The following is a 19,822-nucleotide window of genomic DNA, read 5'->3' as shown; positions in this document are numbered from 1 at the left end:
ATACAGCCTAGGCTGAACTCAGACTCACAGTGATGCTCCTGCCTCAGCTTCCTAAGTACTGGAATAGCAAGCATGCACCATCACACCCTGATATGTTTGTCTGTATTTGAGGAAGGTTCAGAGGTGGGGTGCAGCTTGGTGGTGGAGCACTTGGTGGTGGAGCACTTGGTGGTGGAGCACTTGGTGGTGGAGCACTTGGTGGTGGAGCACTTGCTGGTGGAACCCAGTATACACAAGGACTTGGGTTCAATATCCAGCCCTGAGAAAAAGAAGGAGAATATTCTTGTCTTTTAGATTTTACATGTTCTTATTTAACTCATTTTTTTAAAACATTATGTTTCTATTTTAAATGCATCTTTCCTATTCTATCCTATAAATGGTTATTTTTGTTTATAAAAACTGCTCATTTCAAAAGGTTATTTTAAAATCCTGCTACCTTTCCTATTTCTCATTTATTTCATTTATCATTTTTATCAGTTTTCATGTAGACTGTCATAACTGCAAACAGGTAATTTTATTCCTTAATTCCCAATTCTTAATTTCCTTAACTGAATTATCTTATCTAATCACATTGGATAGTATATGTAGCACAATAATAAATTAAATATGGCAAACACTTGTGTTTTGTTCTTATTCCTAATAGACACACCTCTAATATTTTTTTCTTGAGACACTTGTTCTAAAACCAAACTATATATATATTTAATTTTAAGGAAATGATCAGCGATTGCTACTATATACTTGTATCTTTTATCACGAATATATATTGACTTTTCGATAACTTGACATTATCTTGTTATCTGTGGAAATGATCACGAGTTTTCTCCTCAACGAGATTAATGCAATATCAGAACAAAATTTATTCACTGGAAATAAGTCCAACCTGGTTATAGTTTGCTCTTCATGTGGTATGGGATTTTGCTTGCTACATTTTATAACAAGCCATCCTTATGACCCTCTCATCTTCATCTAAGTCAACTCCTAGATATCTTACTGAAATTCACCTTCATCAATGAAGAGAAAGAGCCCACGATAGCCAGGCGGGACTGGAGAAACTTACTACTACAGTGTAACTTGATCGTTTCTTTATGTTAATTCAAACCCACTTGTATTTTCCATGGGCAGGTAGCAAACAACTATGTCCATAAGTCTAGGCTCATTTAGATAATCCCACCATCAGCACCTGATGCTGTCATGGATACTTTCTAGGGTGTGCGTATTACAGCATGTTAAGTGTGCCCACTAATGGGCATGTCTAATCAAATTGCTTATTTTCACTAAATCTTTTCTACAACAGGTTAAAAATCTGTTTCAAAGGAATAATTGTAAAGCTTCACAAACCCTGAATTTCAGAGAGGCAGTCTCTAAATATGTATCCTAAATGTCATCTGGGAAAAGCATTCCCTGACCTTTATCTTAGAGCCCTTGATCTCTTCTTTCCCAAAATTCTATTCATCTTGTCAAGTTGAGTTTAATTGACCGATTGTGCTCCTTCTCTGAACTATAAATTCCAAGAAGGCAAAGCCTGCGTCTATTTTGTTCACCTCTAGCCACCAATTCCTCGCACTTAGCACAGTCCCTAGGCAGAAGAATAGGCACTCAAGTCCTAACTGAATGAATTAATGATTCCATGAGAAAAGGAAAGTATTCAATCACCGACTACTAAAGGGGTAGAATAGACATTCCCAAGTGAAGAGTGGAATTGGCAAAGTTGTTTCTGCTGTCAGGAAACTCCCAGGAAAGGCAAGATTTGGTTGTAAGGTTGGAGCCTTTTAGACATTTAGACTTACCCCTAATGGAAGTTCATTTTCTCATGCCTAGTAAGCCTACAACAAGCTTCGGGATTCCTAGTCAACTGCTCTGAGAGGATTCTTCTTAGGAAATTTTAATCGCAGAGCACGTTAGTGATTATTCCATGGTATTTTTCTCTTCCATTCTCCCTGGAAAAGCAGGTATTTTCATTTAAAAATCAAAGAAGAGGTTTATAGTGATGGCTCTGTGTGCACGTGTGACTGTGTTTGGGTCCCCAGCGCCCATGTAAAAGCTTGGTGTAGCGGACTGTTCCTATAACCCCTATATCGGAACTTGGAGACAAGTGGATCCCAGAGGTTTGCTGGCAAGCCATTTGAGTTCCAGGTTCAGTGAGAGACCCTAGCTCGAAAAATAAGATGGAGAGTGATTGAGAGAGATACCCAAACTTAACCTCTGGTCTCCATGGGCACGCACATGGGCAGACACACCATCATGTACATTGTACACATGCACACACAGGCGCATGCCCTCCCTACACACACACCAGGTTGAACCAGGAAATAACCTACATGGAAGGACTCTAGAGCCAGGGTTTAGTTTCTGGGGATACAAAGAAAAGCACCAGACAGTATCAACATTGTCCTCGGGATCTCCTTACCAACCAATTTTAATAAATTCCCAATTTATTAAAAACAAGGCAGACGTTTCTCTTTCTCACTACCCATGTGACTTGAACTCGGATGACTTGATCAATTGCTTTTGAAAAATGATCTTTGCCCTGAATGTTTGCCCATCCATCAATTAATCTCTCTCTCTCTCCCCTTTCTTCTTTCCTTCCTTCTTCTCTTCTCCTCTCTACAACCATCTCTTCTTCTCTCCTTTCTTCTTCTCTCAGCTTCATCTTCCTTTGAAGAGGAAGTTGTTATTTGAAAATTTCTGTATTGAGATATTTTATTTGATTCACTGAGGTCTATTCACAAGTAAACCTTTCAGGAAAAAGTTTATTGCTGGAACACATGATAGTTAGGCCCCCCTGTTTGTGGGGAGCTGGTACCCCAAGGAACCTAACTGACCCTGAAGACAGCGGGGTTCTTTTTTGCAGGGGATGGGGTGAGTGTGACTTAAGGATGGAGACAAGAATCTCATAGTCCTGTAGTGGATGTCCTTCTCTTCCTACTCCTCAATAACTCACAGGAATATACAGGAATCCTGGGGTGGGAGGGAGTAAAACATATGAATAGTTTTCTCCTCTTGTGAAAGCAACAGCCTTGTGAAAGGGAGCCCCCCACCCCCCAGTCGGTACAGGATATAACCAGACATCAACTGCCCAGCACAAAGGAGACTTATTACCCCGGAGGGGCAAGCAGGGTGGGGGTGGGGGCTGCCAAGGCAGCAGCAGCAAGCACATGCAAGCAAGAAGAAAAGGAAGAGTCTGAGAGGGTGTTTCCACAGGAGTGGACTTTTAAGGAGAAGAAGGCGGAGTCTGTGCTAGGGTGAGTTGGTGAATTCTGATTGGACATATTAACCAAATAATGATCTTTGATTGTTGGACCTTGGTGTTTTGTCTCAGGAATGAGTTGGTGGCCAAATAAGGGGATAGACCTTAGGGGCTAGCTTTGGGAATGTAATGGTTTTTCAGAAGGGAAAGGAAAGGGGATAAAAGGTAAAACCTATGTGCAATGTTTGCCATGCTTGGGCCTGTGTTTGCATGCTTGGGCCTGTGTCTGCATGCTTGGGCCTGTGTTTTCGTGCTCAGGCCTGCTAAAATCCCTTTCCCTTGGGTGTTTTGTTTTGTGTTAAAGTGAAAGATCTACAGTTGAATGCACAGACTAAAAATGTGACATTTCTCTTTTTATTGCCATCACTCCTGAAACCTTTGTTGCCAATAGGTCCCCAGACCAATCAGCAGGTTTCCTTCCCTGTGAGTCTAGCATCCTTCTCTCTGAAAGACACTGAGTCTCTAATAAGTCTCTAGAGTACAGTAGACAAAAACCACAATTTGGAAGATTGTACTAATGACCCCAATGATATCATGACTCCTTGAATTCATGATCTGATAACACAGACAAATCTAGTGCCACAGATGGTACGTAACTTCTGCTAGCAACTTCAGCCACGTGACCAGCTTGGCCAATGGAAAGATGGTGTGCCAATTCCAAGACTAGATTTGAAGAGCCATGTATGTTACAATGACTTTCTTAGGCTTCTACCATTGTTCTGAGGACCTGTTTGGTCTGGTCCTGCGAAGAGGCTGAGAAACATGTGGAGCTCCACTGGGTCCAGCCAAGCCCAGCGTGTTCAGTCAGACTCCAGAACCATCCACATGTGCAAGCAAGGGCAGCTTGGATCGGCTCAGCTCTACAGATGTGTAGGAAATAAATGTTTATTGTTATACGACACTGAGCATGTGTGGTTGGTTGCTTGTTCCACATCAAAAGTTAAATGATCACAGAGCTCAAACTTGAAGCTCCTAAGAATAACACAATGCCTTATACTCATAGAGTATTCTGGGGCTGTCTTCATACTTTACACAGTGTGTGTTGTTGAACTTTCGTGACAGACCTATCAAATGTGCCGAGCAAATATTGTTTCTCTTTTATAACTAAAGGTACTAAAGGTACAAAACAGTGAAATCAGTTTGCCCATAGCAACAAAGCTAAAGGAAAATAGGAGTTATGTTCTCTTCATTGTTGCCTCAATACCTCTTTGAAGCAGAGCTGGTAGATGGTGGGGGACAGATGGACATAAATTATACAATCATAAGAATGCCAAAGAGAAATACCGGTGACTGAAAACCATTGGCTATTTGTTGAATGGACTAGATTTCTCTAGAAAAGAAGTCTGGGGCAAGGCGGAGGGGGAGGGGCATAAGTAACATTTTAAAAAAAGAAGATTGCTGTGAACACAAGCCTCTAAGTTATGTAGTATTACAAGGACAATATACATGTAACTTATTGGTGTTCACAATATGCTGGGAAATCTGTTAGAAACCTCATAGGCATTATCTCATCCCCCTTCATAATAACATCATGAATAACATCAGACCATAACACAATATAATGCAACATACCATAATAGTGTTGCATATTATGTGAAATAATTCAAGCCTCAGAAATTAGGTGGTAATCTGCCAAACTTCACATGGCAAGGACATGGCATTGTGCTGAAGTCCAAATCTATTGGATTCTTGCATTAGCACCTCTGTCTTGGGTTGCAAATGAAACTCATGGGAATAGAAGGCATAATCTGAGAGGCAGAAACAAGAGGACAGTGGAGCAAAGAGTGGCTGGAAGCTACACAGTGTTCTAAAGACAAGGAACTGCAGAGAGAACTAATTTTCTACCCAAGTATTGATGTCCAGTGGTACTGTCAGAAAATTTGTGGCTCATAGGTTGATCCTGCATTATGAACCCCTAAGGAAAAATAAATAAGCCAAGCATTTACCTCTCTCTCTCTCTCTCTCTCTCTCTCTCTCTCTCTCTCTCTCCTAACTCTCTGCATATGACATCACTCAGCAGTGTTTTTTCTGTAACAAAGCTATAATTTGAAACCATGAAGTGTGGTAGAAAGAGCCCATGCCTCAGTGTTAACATCTATGGCCTCAAAATCCAGCCTGAATTAACAAAGCTGTCTTTTTTGAGACTCCAAGGATAAAAGCATCTCCCTTACGGGATCCTAGAGGAACTAAGAGTCCTTGGCAAGGGTCTGGGCCATTCAAGTAGTCAGAAAATGTGCATCAGGTCCTAAGCTACTTGTCTGAGAGGCCAGCCTTCCTTGTAGGAAGCTGTTATAGTTTGAATATGAAATGCCCTCCATAGGCTCACACGGTTGAAGATTTGGTCTCTGGGCTGTAGCACTGTTAGGGGGTGGTCGTAAGCACAACTTTGCTTGAGGAAGTGGATCGCTGTGGGCAGGCCTTGAGGCTTTATAGCCTAGCCCCACTTCCTGTTCTCGCTCAGCTTCCTGAGGTGGATAGAGTGTGACCAGGCTGCCTCTCACTCTTCCTACCATCTGTTCTCCACCTGTTGCCATGTCTTGCCTGCAGCCATGGACTGTCCGCCCTGGAACCGTAAGCCAAACTCTTTTCTCTCTTACTTGCTCTTGTCGGGGTATTTTATCACAGCAATAAGAAATCAACCAGGACAGAGGCCAAGAGCAGGACAGCAGAGCAAGGCAGAGGTGACAGGGTGATGGGAGACAGACTGCCACAGGGCAACCTACCAGGACAATGGACCCTAAGTCCTCCCTGCTGCTCTGCTTCCTGACCACTGCTCATTCTGCTACAGCAATTGCAAGCAACCCGCCCACGGGGATACACCTTCATCTCCTCATATAGGTCTCAACACTCACAGTGTCCTCTCCATGGACCTGTAGAGTGTGTCTCTGCACAATTGACCTCGCTTGCTCCCTGCTTCTCTTCCAGATTCAACTAGACTTCATTGTCTTCCTCTTGTGCCAGGCTTGGGGCCTGTAGATAGGTGCTTACTGTGGGAATCAAAGGCCCAGATGCTGAGGTATGACTAGGAGTCCCTCTGAGTCCCTGCAGCTTCTGAGGCCTGGAGAGGGCTGGCATAGAGTGCTGCTGTGGTCAGCAGACAACATCTGCAAAACTAGCTAATATCAACTGCTTATGAGAAAACCATCTACTTCCTTTGACCACTCATGTCTAAAAGGACCTCTTCTGGCAGCTTCTTCCTGCAGCTTGGACAATATAAATGAGTTGTCTTCTATTTCCCGTAAGATACCCCAAAGAACCTGACAACCCCTGCTAGAGTTCATGGTCTTCACATTCCTGCCACCTACGAAAGAGGAGGGAGGGGAGACAGATGGGCATCATAGGAAGAATGGGGGACAGACAAGAACTCTCTCTCCTGCCTTACTTGGGGTCTTGTGTATCCTTTGAGGATGAGGGAAGAAGATAAACTTAGGGAGACACCAGGAAGGGAGAAGTTGTAGGAAGCCCCTGTAGGCAGATGCGGTCCCTGGAACTGGCAGAGCCTGCATAGAGCTGTCACTCAAATCCACACATGACTCTTGCTCTCTGCAGGATCCGCACATGCCCTATACGGGTTGACTGAAAGTCAGCAGAACTTCTCTCCCTCCATCTTGTGTATAGACAAGGCTGTGAATTTCTTTAAGAAGCATGGCAAACAGCTGTATTCTTTCTTTCAGGTAAGAGTATGCTACAGGCCCCACACATGAGCTAAAGTAGACTTCGAAACACTTACATAGCTAAGGATGCAGCTCAGTTGTGGAGTGCTTTCCTAGCATGCATAAAGTCCTGGTTCAATCTCCAGCTCTGGGTATGGTGGCACATGCTTACAATCCCATTTTCAAGAAGGAGATCCTATTCTTGCTATCCTTGGCTACATAGCCTTCAGACTAGCCTGGGTTACAAGAGAGTCCATATCCTCCTTTAAAAAAATTGTTAAATAAAGAGAATAATGGTGTTGTAATGGCTGCTATTACTTGAGTATGTCCCCTGCATAGTACATATTAAGCAATTCTTTCATGTCCATTATTTCATATCATCCCTTCCTCAACTCTTTGTTTGGTATGGTCCTGTGTAATCTGATCTCAACTTCATCTCCTGGTGTTATCTCCTACCATTCTAATACCTCATTTATGAATATGCTGAAGGCCTTGGCCCATGGCATTCATTCCACTGGTGTCTTCTAAACTATCCACTCTCTTTCCTTAAGATCTAGTGTAGCCTGGTAATCAGATTGGTGAGTACCCTAACTGTTATCATAGAGCCTTCATCCAGTAACTGATGGAAGCAGATGCAGAGATCCACAGCCAAGCATCAGGCTGAGCTTCAAGAGTCCAGTCAAAGAGAGGGAAGAGGGATTCTATGAGCAAAGAGGGTCAAGATCACGATGGGGAAATCTTCAGAAACAACTGAGTCAAGCTCATAGGAACTCACAATTTTTAGACCGACAGCTGTGGAATCTGCATGGAACCAGACTAGCCCTCTGCATATGAGAGACAGTTGTGTAGCTGGGTCTGTTTGAGGGACCCCTGGCAGTGGGATAGGGATCTGTTCCTGGTGCATGAGCTGTCTTTCTAGAGCCCATTACTGCTGGGGATGCTGTGAATGTGTTGCTCTGATTGATTGATAAATAAAACACTGATTGGCCAGTAGCCAGGCAGGAAGTGTAGTATAGGTGGGATAAGCAGAGAGGAGAAGGCTGGGAAGTGGAAGGCTGAGGAGGAGATGCTGCCAGCCACCGCCACCATGAGAAGGCAGATGTAAAGTACCGGTAAGCCACAAGCCACATGGCAACTTATAGATTAATGGAAATGGGTTAATTTAAGATGTAAGAACTAGATAGCAAGAAGCCTTCCACGGACAGCCATACAATTTATAAGTAATATAAGTCTCTGTGTGTTTACTTGGGTCTGAGTGGCTGCAGGCCCCAGCAGGACTGGAGAAATCTCAAGCTACACATTACCTATGGTCCTTGCTCACCCTTGATGCAAGGAGGAGGGGCTTGGTCCTGCCTCAACTGAATGTAACAGGCTTTGCTGACTCCTCATAGGAGGCCTTATCCTTTTGGAGGAAGGGAGGGGTGTTGGAAGTGAGAAGATAGGGAGGAGGGGAGGAGGGGAGGAGAAGAGGAGGAGAGGAGGGATGAGAGTGAGATCTGTGGTTGGTATGTAAAATATAAAGATATTATAAATAATTTTTTTAAAAAAAAAAAAAGACCTAGTGTAACATGCAAAGGCACAGATGTACTCAGAGGCAGAGATGATTGAATGTTACTTTGGGGCTGTCTTATAGCTGCACCCATAATTTCTATGGAATATTAATTCATTAATCATTGCATTCCCTCTTTCTAGACTTTGAGTAGCTCTTTGAGTTCATGGAGGTTCTTATACATCAAGAATACCAGATCCATGATAGATGAATGTTTATGAAAAAAATGGAATTGTACTGGCTACTCTCTTTGGGTACCTTGACCACACCATTTTAGAGAAATGGGAACAGCACCATATGGGGTAGCTAAGGGAAGACACATAGATGAGACTCAGATATGTGGAAAGAGTTCCAGACAAGAACAAACATAAAAAACCACACATGTTCAGACTCCCCACTAGAAAGTTTTGTTTCCCATTTCCAAACAGTACACAGCTCATCCTTACAAGATGGGGAAGAGGGCTGCATACATTATTTGGACATCATAGGCGTGAAGTCTGCTCTCTCCTTTATTTTATTTAGGTCGACAGGAAGGCCTAGGTCGACCTCTTACACTTCAGTAATACTACTGCTGCACATATTTTATCACTCTGGTTGTCCCAACTTTGGCCACGTGAAGCTCTTTCAGTTACCCCTGATGTTCTTGTAACATCCTCTAACACTTCATTAATTGAGCACACTCTTATTTTCTGGCAACAGGAAATGCTCCCAGCTCCTTTTGTGTATTACCTGAACTAGTCTGGGAATTAGCCTTTCCATCAAGGAATTCCTCTAGTTCTATTTAGAAAACAACCTTAAACAGTTAGTTCTGGGGAGCAACTGCGCTCGCTGATATTTGGGTGCTGTGGCTTGCAGACCCTGTCAGTGGATTGAGCCAGAGAACGTATGTGGTGTGAGAACCTGGTTCATCTGCCTATCTATCTGGCTAATCAACCAAATATGAATGTGTGTTGATAGCGCCAACTCTGATCCAGAACCACATGGCTCATTCTAATCCTCCTTCTTGTTCTGTGTAATGTGCCTCTCTAGCAATACTGTCTTCAGAGTGCATATCCATTAATGATTTGTTTCTTAGTCTACAAGCACAGTGACTTCAACACTTTATCAGCCTGACTGTGGTGCTCATATGCTGCTGCTTATCTTTAGTCCTACGATCTACATCCGCTTCCAAAGTTGCCTGGGTCAGCTCCTTCTTCCTACCCCCTTCAGCAAGGTTATGTCACACATTTGTAACGCACTTAGTTTCCTTTTATTACTGCCTGCATTTCACCCTGGAATCTCTCGGTCTCCTAATTGAATTTTCTTAATTGGCAGGAATTAAGATTGACTCTCCGGGCTCTAAAGTTCCATGTGGTTTGGTAAATACACAGTGTCCCAAATCCACAAGTGACATATCTCAGAGAATGCCTTTACTGCCCTACAAACTAACCCTCTGTACCTCACCCAGCCAACCTCTACCCCAACCCTTGGCAACCACGGATCTACTTTTTATCTCTATGGTTTTATCTTTCCAGAATGTCATATAAATGGAATCACATGAGGCAACCATGTAGCAGTGGCATTTTTTTTTTTACTTAGCAATATGCATTTTTAGATTCAGGGGCTAACTCACTCTTGTCGGCAAATAGATACTCTTCCATCATGTAGATGGTCTGGGCTGGTTCACCCATTAGCCTACTAAAAGACATCGCTAGCTGTATTATAGATAAAGCTCTTAAAAATGCTCATAGAGGTTTGTGTGGGCATGTTTCCAGATCAATTGGATGAGTACCTGCCAGTGCAAATCTGGAGTGTGTGTGTGTGTGTGTGTGTGTGTGTGTGTGTGTGTGTGTGTGTGTATGTGTGTGTGTGTGTGTGTGTGTGTGTGTGTGTGTGTGTGTGTGTGTGTGTGTGTGTTTTATTTCTGGACAGAGTCTTACTATTCTTACTATATAACCAAATAGCTAGAACTTTCTCTGTAGACGAAGCAAGCCTCAAATTCACAGAATTCTGCCTGCCTCTGCCTCCAAAGTTCTGGGACTAAAGGCGTGTACCACACACGCAACTGGATTGTATTTTACTGCTGCATTGAATTTTCTAACTCCATTTGAAGTAGCCATACCACTCTGTCTTCCTGCAGCCAGTGAATGAGAATCTGTGTACAGTCCTCATGGATGATGTCCGTTTTCTAGGCTTCACTCATTTTAAGTAGTGGTGTATTGTTATTTAAATTTTGTATTTCCTTAAGGGCAAATGATGGTGTCTCCTCACATGCTTGCTTTCCATCTTCAACCTTCTTCATAAACTGTTCACTGTTGTCTTCTGATCCTATTAAGAGTCTAAACTCAAGGAAAGATATCTCAGCATATAAATATTTTCTTCCAGTCTGTGGCTTATTCTTATTTTCTCATTATTTTTCAAAGGGGGGGTTGATCTTAATTAATCAATTTTTTTATTTTTCTTACATTTTGTGTCTTTTGTTTATCCTAAGGTTAATTTTTTTTCTCCTGCCTTTTGCTATAAAAGCATTATAGCTCTTAACTCACTTAACCCCATGTCTAAATTCAATTGTGGCTGGGATTCCAACCGTGTCTAGGGAGTGAGAGCCTTACAGATCCACCCACTGCCATCTCTATTGTGTGAAGAGTTTGACACAGTGCCACGATCCAGTCACCAGATCCCTGGGCCGAAGAGACTCCCAAAGACAGCCTCTCTGATTGCCATTTGTGGCTTACCCATTCCGCCTTTGTATTCTCTGTCCCTTTACATCCGCCAGCCCTCTGCCTCCTCCTCCCACCCTCTTCTCCCTTCTTCTTCACCCTGGTTTGTCCCTTCTTTTCCCCTTTCTGCTACTTACACTACCTCCCATTCTGCTTTCCCAGGACAACGATGACGACAGCTCTCTAATGCCTCCCTTTCCTAGCTGGCGGATGTCACCCTACTTCTTTTTCCACAGCTGGTTGCTCTCTTTTGTTACCACCACACCCAGGGCAGTACCAATACTTCCTGCCATGACCAACACTGTTGTTCTCTCTCAAGCCCTCTTGGCAGCCTTTCAGCTGCTGGGCAGTGAGGAGAAAGCGCTCTTCTGGTTCTGCTTCAAGCCCTCCTGTGGGGTTAAGTCTCTTTGACATGAATCTATCTCAAATGCCCTCTTCCAGTCTTCTTTAAACCCTACTGTTTAAAGTGGGGTTTAAAGGAAAGAAGGAAGTGATTCTCAAGTTTTAAGGACCATGAGGGATCCATTATGTCTTTGGATGGAGCCCAGGAATCTACTTACTAAAGGAGTATCCTTCATCATGGTTGATCTGTTGGACACTGGCTATAGACCAAGTGCTGAGGAATATAGACATGGGAAACACTGGAGGAGAAGTGTGATGGTGCATACTTTCCACCTGCCACAAAATGAGCTCCAGAGCCTAGATTTTAGCCTCAGGTCTATTCTATCTGACACAGAATTGGATTACTTAATTCAATATCTACCTTGCATATTTCAGAATGGTTGGCAGTGAGTGGATATGTAAGAGTTAATAAGAAGTTAACTGAAAGGTTTTTGAAAAAAATAAATTATTTGACATATGTAATATTAATGCAAAATTCTTAATAAAAAATAATTTCTAAACATCTTCTACTACATGGAGATACCTCTGAAATTACTATAAATTCTAAGGAAAGGAAAGGAAAATGATGTGGTAGAGATCTGAATGCTGAAGAGCAGCTACATGGATCTTTCTCAAACCTTTATACATAGCAATCATGGGGAATCTTGCAAAAGATGGACTTGGCTCAGCAGAAGTACAGGCTGGAGCTGGGACTGCATTTCCAATATCTCCCCAAGGAATACCCATGTAATGAAAGCATCCATGCTTTGAGTAATGAAGGAGTTGACAGTCTTAAGGAGAGAAGAAAGGGGAAGATGGAGTAGGTTGACAATAAGACAATAAGATTGGCTCAACTCACCTCTTAATGAGGAGAGAACCAAGTGTACTTAGGCTTTCTCTAGAGCACCACTCTGGAAGCAGTCACTCTGGAAGTTGTTGTAAGGCATGACCTCCAGGAAACCCAGAGCTAGAGACAGAGGTAAATCACTTTGCTTTTCCACCTTTGTGGGACGAACCAACATTGACAGACAAGGTTGGGTTTGGAATTTATGCAATTATAGAATTTATGTACTTCATATTTCTGAACCTTGCTCTCTTGTTTGTGAAAAACTGACGATCATGTGACCTATGAAAAGATATCATTTTAATTCGTGCACAACACTCAGTGAATACGTAGCATCTACCAAGCACTCAGTAGACATCAGCCAGCATCTGTGTTAGATCTGTGTACTCAATATCAGCCTTGTTTCCAGGAGATGTTGATGATATTAAAGATGAAGGCAGATCAACTTCTGACAAATCGCTCTAAGATAGTGCACCCCTTTTATTAATTCTGTCAAAATTGGAACATTTCTTCGCTGTGTTCAGCCCTTGGCCATGGCTAGTGTGCAGGGAGGGCAGACAAGAATCTTACAGTTCCTGGGAAGAAAGCTATGAAGTCAGTATCAGAAGCCGCAGCAAATGGGTGTGAAAGAGGGAACAGGAAACTATTTTCTGTGGGCCACAGTCACTTATTCTTTTTTCCAGGGCAAAACCCTGTATTTTCTCTTGTTTACATTTTCCATGTTCACTCCCTGGCTTTGTGAGTTGGGCCCAAACCCTGGACTTTTCAAGTTACATTCTCCACCCCAATTCGAAAACAAGTAAGCGCGAGGAAACGTGTGTCGGAGACTGTGGGGTGAGAATTCTTCCAATACGCTGGGCCAGCTGACCTGCTTAGGCCTGGGTCCGTCTTAGCTCATCCTTCTGGCTGTACATTTGCACATCTGTACATCTGGGAAACTCAGGGAAGAGCTGAAGGGGAACAAGATACCAGGAGACTCCAGAAGTATCTGGACTTCTAGGAAGCTTTCCCTGCAGCCTGATGGAAACAGTTCCTTTGGCCAGAAGACAAGAAAGCCCTGAGGATTCTCCTTGAAGAACATTCTCTGACATGGTTCCAGTATACAATGAGAAGAATTAACTTTGTACAATACTTCACACTTGACGGAGCTGCCAAGAGACTTAGTAAGCACAAGGCAGTTGGAAAATCCATTACAACACACGCATTTGGGACGTCATCACACATGCCAGCTGAAAGTTGGGCCTTTGTGAAGTAAAATAATAGGACCAAGGCAAGTGGCCGACCCTTGATCTGAATGTTTCTGCTTTTCCTCATTTCAAATCCTATGGTGTTCCCTCTGCTTCATGAACTGCAGGTTCCCACCATAGCTGCCCTGTAGATGGTGGGAATCCTCTTATTTTTATATCCATCTGCTAGGGACTTAAGAGACACATGATCTAAAGGGCATACTTATCCTTTCCCACTGTTCCTCTTTTTTCAATCCTAGCTCTCCTGAAATCCTCTTCAGCTATCTAAGGAGTCCCATGACGAAAACTGTTTTTGCTTGTATTCCTTTCCTTCCCTGGCAGAGTCGAATGCATATCCGTGATTGATTGATACTTCGATCCTCTCATTCAAGAATGCAAGAGTCAATACATTTCCTTCTGTGACATCCAGGAAGGATGTTCTGGCAAGTCAAAATGATTTGGCAGTTGTGGACAATCTACCTTGGCCGGTGTAGACAGTGACAGAAGTCAGATCATGAGTCAACAATTAGGAGGAAAATTCTCTTCATGGTATCATTAGAGTCTCTTTGCCCTTCTCTCTCTCTCCCTCTCTCCTGCTTGTATGTCCTTGGAATGGAAATCATAACTACTTTTCCATTTCTTTATCTTTTTTTTTTTTTTTTTTTTTTTTTTTTTGGTTTTTCGAGACAGGGTTTCTCTGTGTAGTTTTGGTGCCTTTCCTGGAACTCACTTGGTAGCCCAGGCTGGCCTCGAACTCACAGAGATCTGCCTGGCTCTGCCTCCCGAGTGCTGGGATTAAAGGCGTGCGCCACCACCGCCCGGCCCATTTCTTTATCTTATTCTTGTAATTTTATTTCTTTTTTCTCTTCCTTTATTTATTGTATCCATCCTTCATGCCCCCTCTGCATCATTTCTTCCAACAAGCCATCAACCTTCCAAAATCAAGTACCTAAGAAAGATACTGAGGGTCTTCATCCATCTCTCTGAGTCTCCAGCACATTGAAAACTTTAGAGTGAGCTTAAGGATTTCTTGATCCAGTATTTTTTAACTCGTTCATTTGAATTTACCTTGGATTTTTTTTCTTACATGTTGCTTCTACTTTCCATTTACAGTTTTAATCAGTCATATCAGGAATGGAATTCACAAACTCTCACGGAGACTATCAGCCAGTTATTTTATCAAAGATCAAAACGTAAAACACCAGAAGAAGTCCATAGATATTTCTAATTCTAAATTTGAAGCAATAATGATTGGCTTTAAATGTTGCTGGATAAATAATTTGAGAAAAATGCAGTTCCCTTTCGGGTCTGGGTTTAAGGGTCCATACTTTAGCCATGAAGGGTCACTGCTCCCTGGCCCATGTGCACTTGGGGAGAGGTGCAGTGTGCATGTCTATGTTGAAGGGGAAAACGGGAGTGTTTGGGGACATGTGGTCAGTCACGGTTCAGCGGAATGGGATGCAAACATTCCCCTCTGTATCTCCTTTATTACCTAGTCACAGCGCAGTAGAAGGGAAGAGAAGCGAGGCAATGTGGGGCAACAGACCTCCAAGCAGAGGGCGGGCGATGTGATCCACCAGAACTGACCAGGGAAGAGCTTGGACCCAAAGGCACTAGGAAGAAGTGGCTGAGGAGGGAGAAGGTGGATGTCTACAGTCTAGGCGGAGGAGTGGCCTAAGTGCAGGGAGGTTGCTGCTGAGGTTGGGTAGTGAGGGCCACAAAGCACAGTACCCAAGAGAACCCAGGGCCCAGTGAGCTCAGGATAGAAGCAGATCCAGTTTTGAGGAAGCTCCAAGCTGAGGGTAGACAGCTGAGGAGAAAGGAGATGAGATGGAAGAGAATGACTTTAGACACATAGCTAAGGATTGTTGAATTGCTGTAGAAAATTAGGAAAATGCCCAAAGCATGAAAATTAGTGCACCAATTTCTTCAATTTTTAACTTGGTTCCAGAAATCAAAATGTGTTAGCTTAACAGTAGTAGCTCATGCTTTGAACTTTTTTCTTGACACTAAATATGTGATTGGTTAGTTTTAGTAGTAAATAGTCAAAAGATGCTCATTGAGAAAAATTTAAGTCATACCAATGTCTGTTTTTTAATAACTTACATATTGATTGCAAGGGTTTCATCAACACGAAATAAGGTGATGTTATCACAATTGAATATAGGTTTTTTGCTTTGCGTATGTAGACACATACACTGCATACTTACAGAAGTCCATTCATCCACTGTCTTTCATGATAACAAGTACCCCAAATACTTGACCTATAAAGACAAAGTGTTTAATTTGGTTCACAGTTTTAGAGGTTTTAAGTCACAGCTGATCAGCCTGTCATTTGGAACCTGCGGCAAGACAGAGTATCGGAGCAGAAGTAAATGTCCAAGCAAACTGTTCACTCCATGGTCTGGAAACTAAAAAGAAAGAAAAAAACAGATACTAGGACCCCAACATCTCCTTTAAGAGCAAACTCCCAATGACTTAACTTCCCACCAGGCCCCATATCTTTAAATCACCTTCCAACAACACTGTCTTGGGAATAAGGCATTTGACATGTGGTCCTCCAAGGAGTACTCAAGGGCCAAACAGCAACTGTTACTTTGTATATTTCATATATGTGTGCATATACACACATGTTTCTGTGTTTGAGTGTGTGTGTGTGTGTGTGTATGTCTCCTCATTTCATCACAATATACAGAATGGAGAATGAACCGAAAAATAAAGATCTCATTAGATATGTAAAGAACCTTAAGTAATTTAATGCGCATGTGTGTTTGTGTTTATGTGTAGGTGTGTGCGCGCACATTTGTGCACATGCACATGGAAACCACAGCACAATGTCAGGTATCATCTTCAATTGCTCTCTACCTTTGGTAATATCTCTCCCTGAACCTGGAGCTCACCAATTTGGCTATACTGGCTGACCAGCAGGCATCTCCCAGCACTGGGATTATAAGTGTATGCTGCTAAGATCAGCCTTCTATGTGAATGCTGGGGATTTGAACTCAGGTCCTCCTGCTTGCTTAGAAAGCAGGTCACTCATTAGCCCCAAGACAACTATTTTAATGGAATGATAGGAACTCGATGTTGACCATTAACATAATTATCCCGAAAGATATAGTATTTGGTATGACCCTACTAAATAGGAGTATTGTGACACTGGTTAAAAAAAAAACAAAACCAAAGTGGAAAAAATCTCCAAATTATTAATCTAAGGAAAATATTTCCAAATAAAGGCTCATTGGCACACTTTTTGTGATTGTGAGGAAGGTTAGACTTCATTCAATGATAGTTTTAATTTTTCAAGAAAGTAATAACAAAGAAAAAATACCACAAAATCTTATAGTTAGACTAACACTGAGTTTTGAAAGCTATTGAGTTAACATAATTGCCTCCCCAGTGCCAGCAGATGAAAGTCTAGCTGATGCTGATTCTATGAGTCCTAAATCCTGCAAGGCAACACACATCGTCAGATCCCAGCTTCACATCCTGGTTCAGCTCGATGCTCAGGGTCTCTCTCTGCTCACTTTCTATTCCTTTCTAAAATACAAATAAATAAGATGTGGTCCGTGCAACTGGCATCAAATGCCTAGAGCAGGGATTTTCTCATTCTGGGCTTGAAGGTGACATTGATAAGGCAATACAGAGGACTCGGGGGTCCTACCTTGCGTTCTAAAAATAGTTTTCAATGATTTCTGTGAAACAACTCAGAACTTTTTAAGCTACTTTCTAAATATGAGCCCCAAGTCTGAACTGCTTCTAGAAAGGGAATGAGTCCTAAGCAGCATCAAGGAAGTACTATTACACATTTCATGAAGGTGACAACTGTGTGTCATTGAAATCTCTGGCGTGTTATTAGAGGTGGCTCATTTCAACTGCGTGTTAACAAGCCTGAACATATTCACACAGAATTGTTAGTGTAATAATGAAAACAGATAGAAGTTAAGTACTTGGGGTTCTTAAGAAAGGGCCTGATTACAATGGACAACAGTTAATGGAGAGATTCCTAATTGGTCAAAATGCTGAGAACCGTAAGTATTTTGAATACTGGACCCTGAGTAGGACACCACATCACCCCCTTCAAGGAACATCTCAGAAGAAGCAGGGAAAAAAGTATAAGAGATAAATGATGAGGAGGAGTGCTGTAAACTGTCTTCTATATTCTAGACCCAGCCTGACCATTGCAACCATGAACTCACAGTACCTGTGGTTATCTTCACAAGACATGCCCAAGATGGAGCTTGTCAACATCCAGTCATGACAGAGGGATGGGACTCATGAAGCTCCACCCCTCCCTGAGGAGCTATTAGTAACTAATGGTTGCTAGGGAAAGGGAATCATTTTCTTTAGTGGTGTAGCCTCTGAATGTTAAATCTTCCTGAGAATGGAGCCAACACAGGGTGTTGAAACCTAATCACCTGAGGCCAATACCAGTTGCACTCCTGGAGTCACCAGACACCAAAGTCAAGGACAACTAAATATCCCATTTTGTTTAAATCAAATTTGATTCCTATGAACCTTCATGGTTCCAGCTTTCTAATATTAAATCCTGAGGGACAGGAGTCAGTCAGAGATGAAGGCCTCCTCAGAATAGCCTCATTTCCTTCAGTGTTCCCTATCCAGTGCTCCAGAACATTCATTATCCCATCATCAAAAGGTTTCCATGTCTTCTGAATCATTTTCCTGCCTCTCTGTGCATTGCTAACTAAACATCTCAAACAGATGAGGCTGTTGACCATTTTTCTATGGTGTTTGGAATGAGAAATAGTTCTAAGATCATCCATGCTGAGTGCTGTGATGTGTGTTTCAATGTATTGACTACGTGCTAACTCTGTAGTCAAGGACTTTGTGCAGAGAAACATCATAAATTTAAGATACTATGCAAAATAAGTACAAATCCCTTAGATTTTGACATAGAATGTTGAGTCAGGAATGGCATGTGCACAAGGACCATAAAACAAACAAACAAACAAAAACAGACAGAACATTCTCTTGATGCTAACTTGGTCAGAGTTTCCCATGGGAAGGAAGACTGTCATCAGCAAGGGTTAGGGAAAGGTGAGAGATGTACACAGAGAAAAGACTAGGCAATGTATGGCACATTTTCTGACCCAAACACGCCATAATCTAGAGGATTTTCCTTTACCAAACCCAAGTCTTATTAATTCCAGGTTTCCTACATCTCTCAGCATAGAAGAAACACTTTGTAAACTGAAGTCAAGATGGACAACAACACGCTTAAGGACACTAGGCGCAAAATTAGACCCCTCCAAGAAGGAGCTAGTATACACCAAGACAAAGAGTGGAAGAGATCAGTTGACACTAACCACATCATTCTAGAAGTCTCTGCTAACTGTTCTAACAGCACTAGGGGGAGTTAGGAACCCCTTGGAACATGTGCTTGGTGAGCAGGGGTGCATTGTATTTTATTTCCTCAATGAAGCTAAATTCTAACCTTGAAAGAACACAGGGTACAGCCTCTGTGGCTCAGACATAATGAACTTGGAGGGTTTAGGAGTTTTTTTTCTGTAGCCCAGATGTTCTATGAGCCCTGCTTCCCAGAGCTGGATGAATCTGGAGCATCAGTAGGGCCATAATGTTCATAGTTTATAAGCACTTTGTTTTTGATGAGAGAGGAAGCTGGCATCCTTCCCTGTAAAGAGGGTAACTAACTCAAGAGACCAACAGAGTGACTGTCCCCTCTTTCAGGACTTTGTGTCCTCACTGAAACTACTTGGGTATAAAACTGCAGAAATGAAATGACCTTATACAACCTTATACAACCTTTAGTAATAGTAATAATAATAATAATGATAATAACAGTATTTTTAAATGATGTGTACCTGTGGGTATGGCTCAGTGGTAGAGTACTTATCTTGTTGTGTTCAATCCCCTGGATCAATCCTAGTAAAGCCATCCCATCTAAATCGGGGAGAACTAAACCAAACATTCACACTCCCCAGGGCATTTGTCTACATGATAACAAAGATATCTGGTCAACCTTGAAACTCTCCTTGATTCCAGAAAGGGTTTCTTATTTGCTTACTACATGTACCCAGCTGATCTCAATCAAGAAAACAATTAAATTTATGAAGTATCTCATTATTTAACCAATTTCCTCAAGTTATATCCAAACTTCTTATAATGCACATATGAGTCATAATTCTCATACTTTTACCCCTTTCTTCATTCTTCCCACTCATCAACAGCCACACATAATTTA

Source organism: Peromyscus californicus, unplaced genomic scaffold (assembly GCF_007827085.1).
Source record: "Peromyscus californicus insignis strain IS unplaced genomic scaffold, ASM782708v3 Scaffold_21__1_contigs__length_65335640, whole genome shotgun sequence".
NCBI lineage: Eukaryota > Metazoa > Chordata > Mammalia > Rodentia > Cricetidae > Peromyscus > Peromyscus californicus.
Note: the sequence above shows the minus strand (reverse complement) of the source record.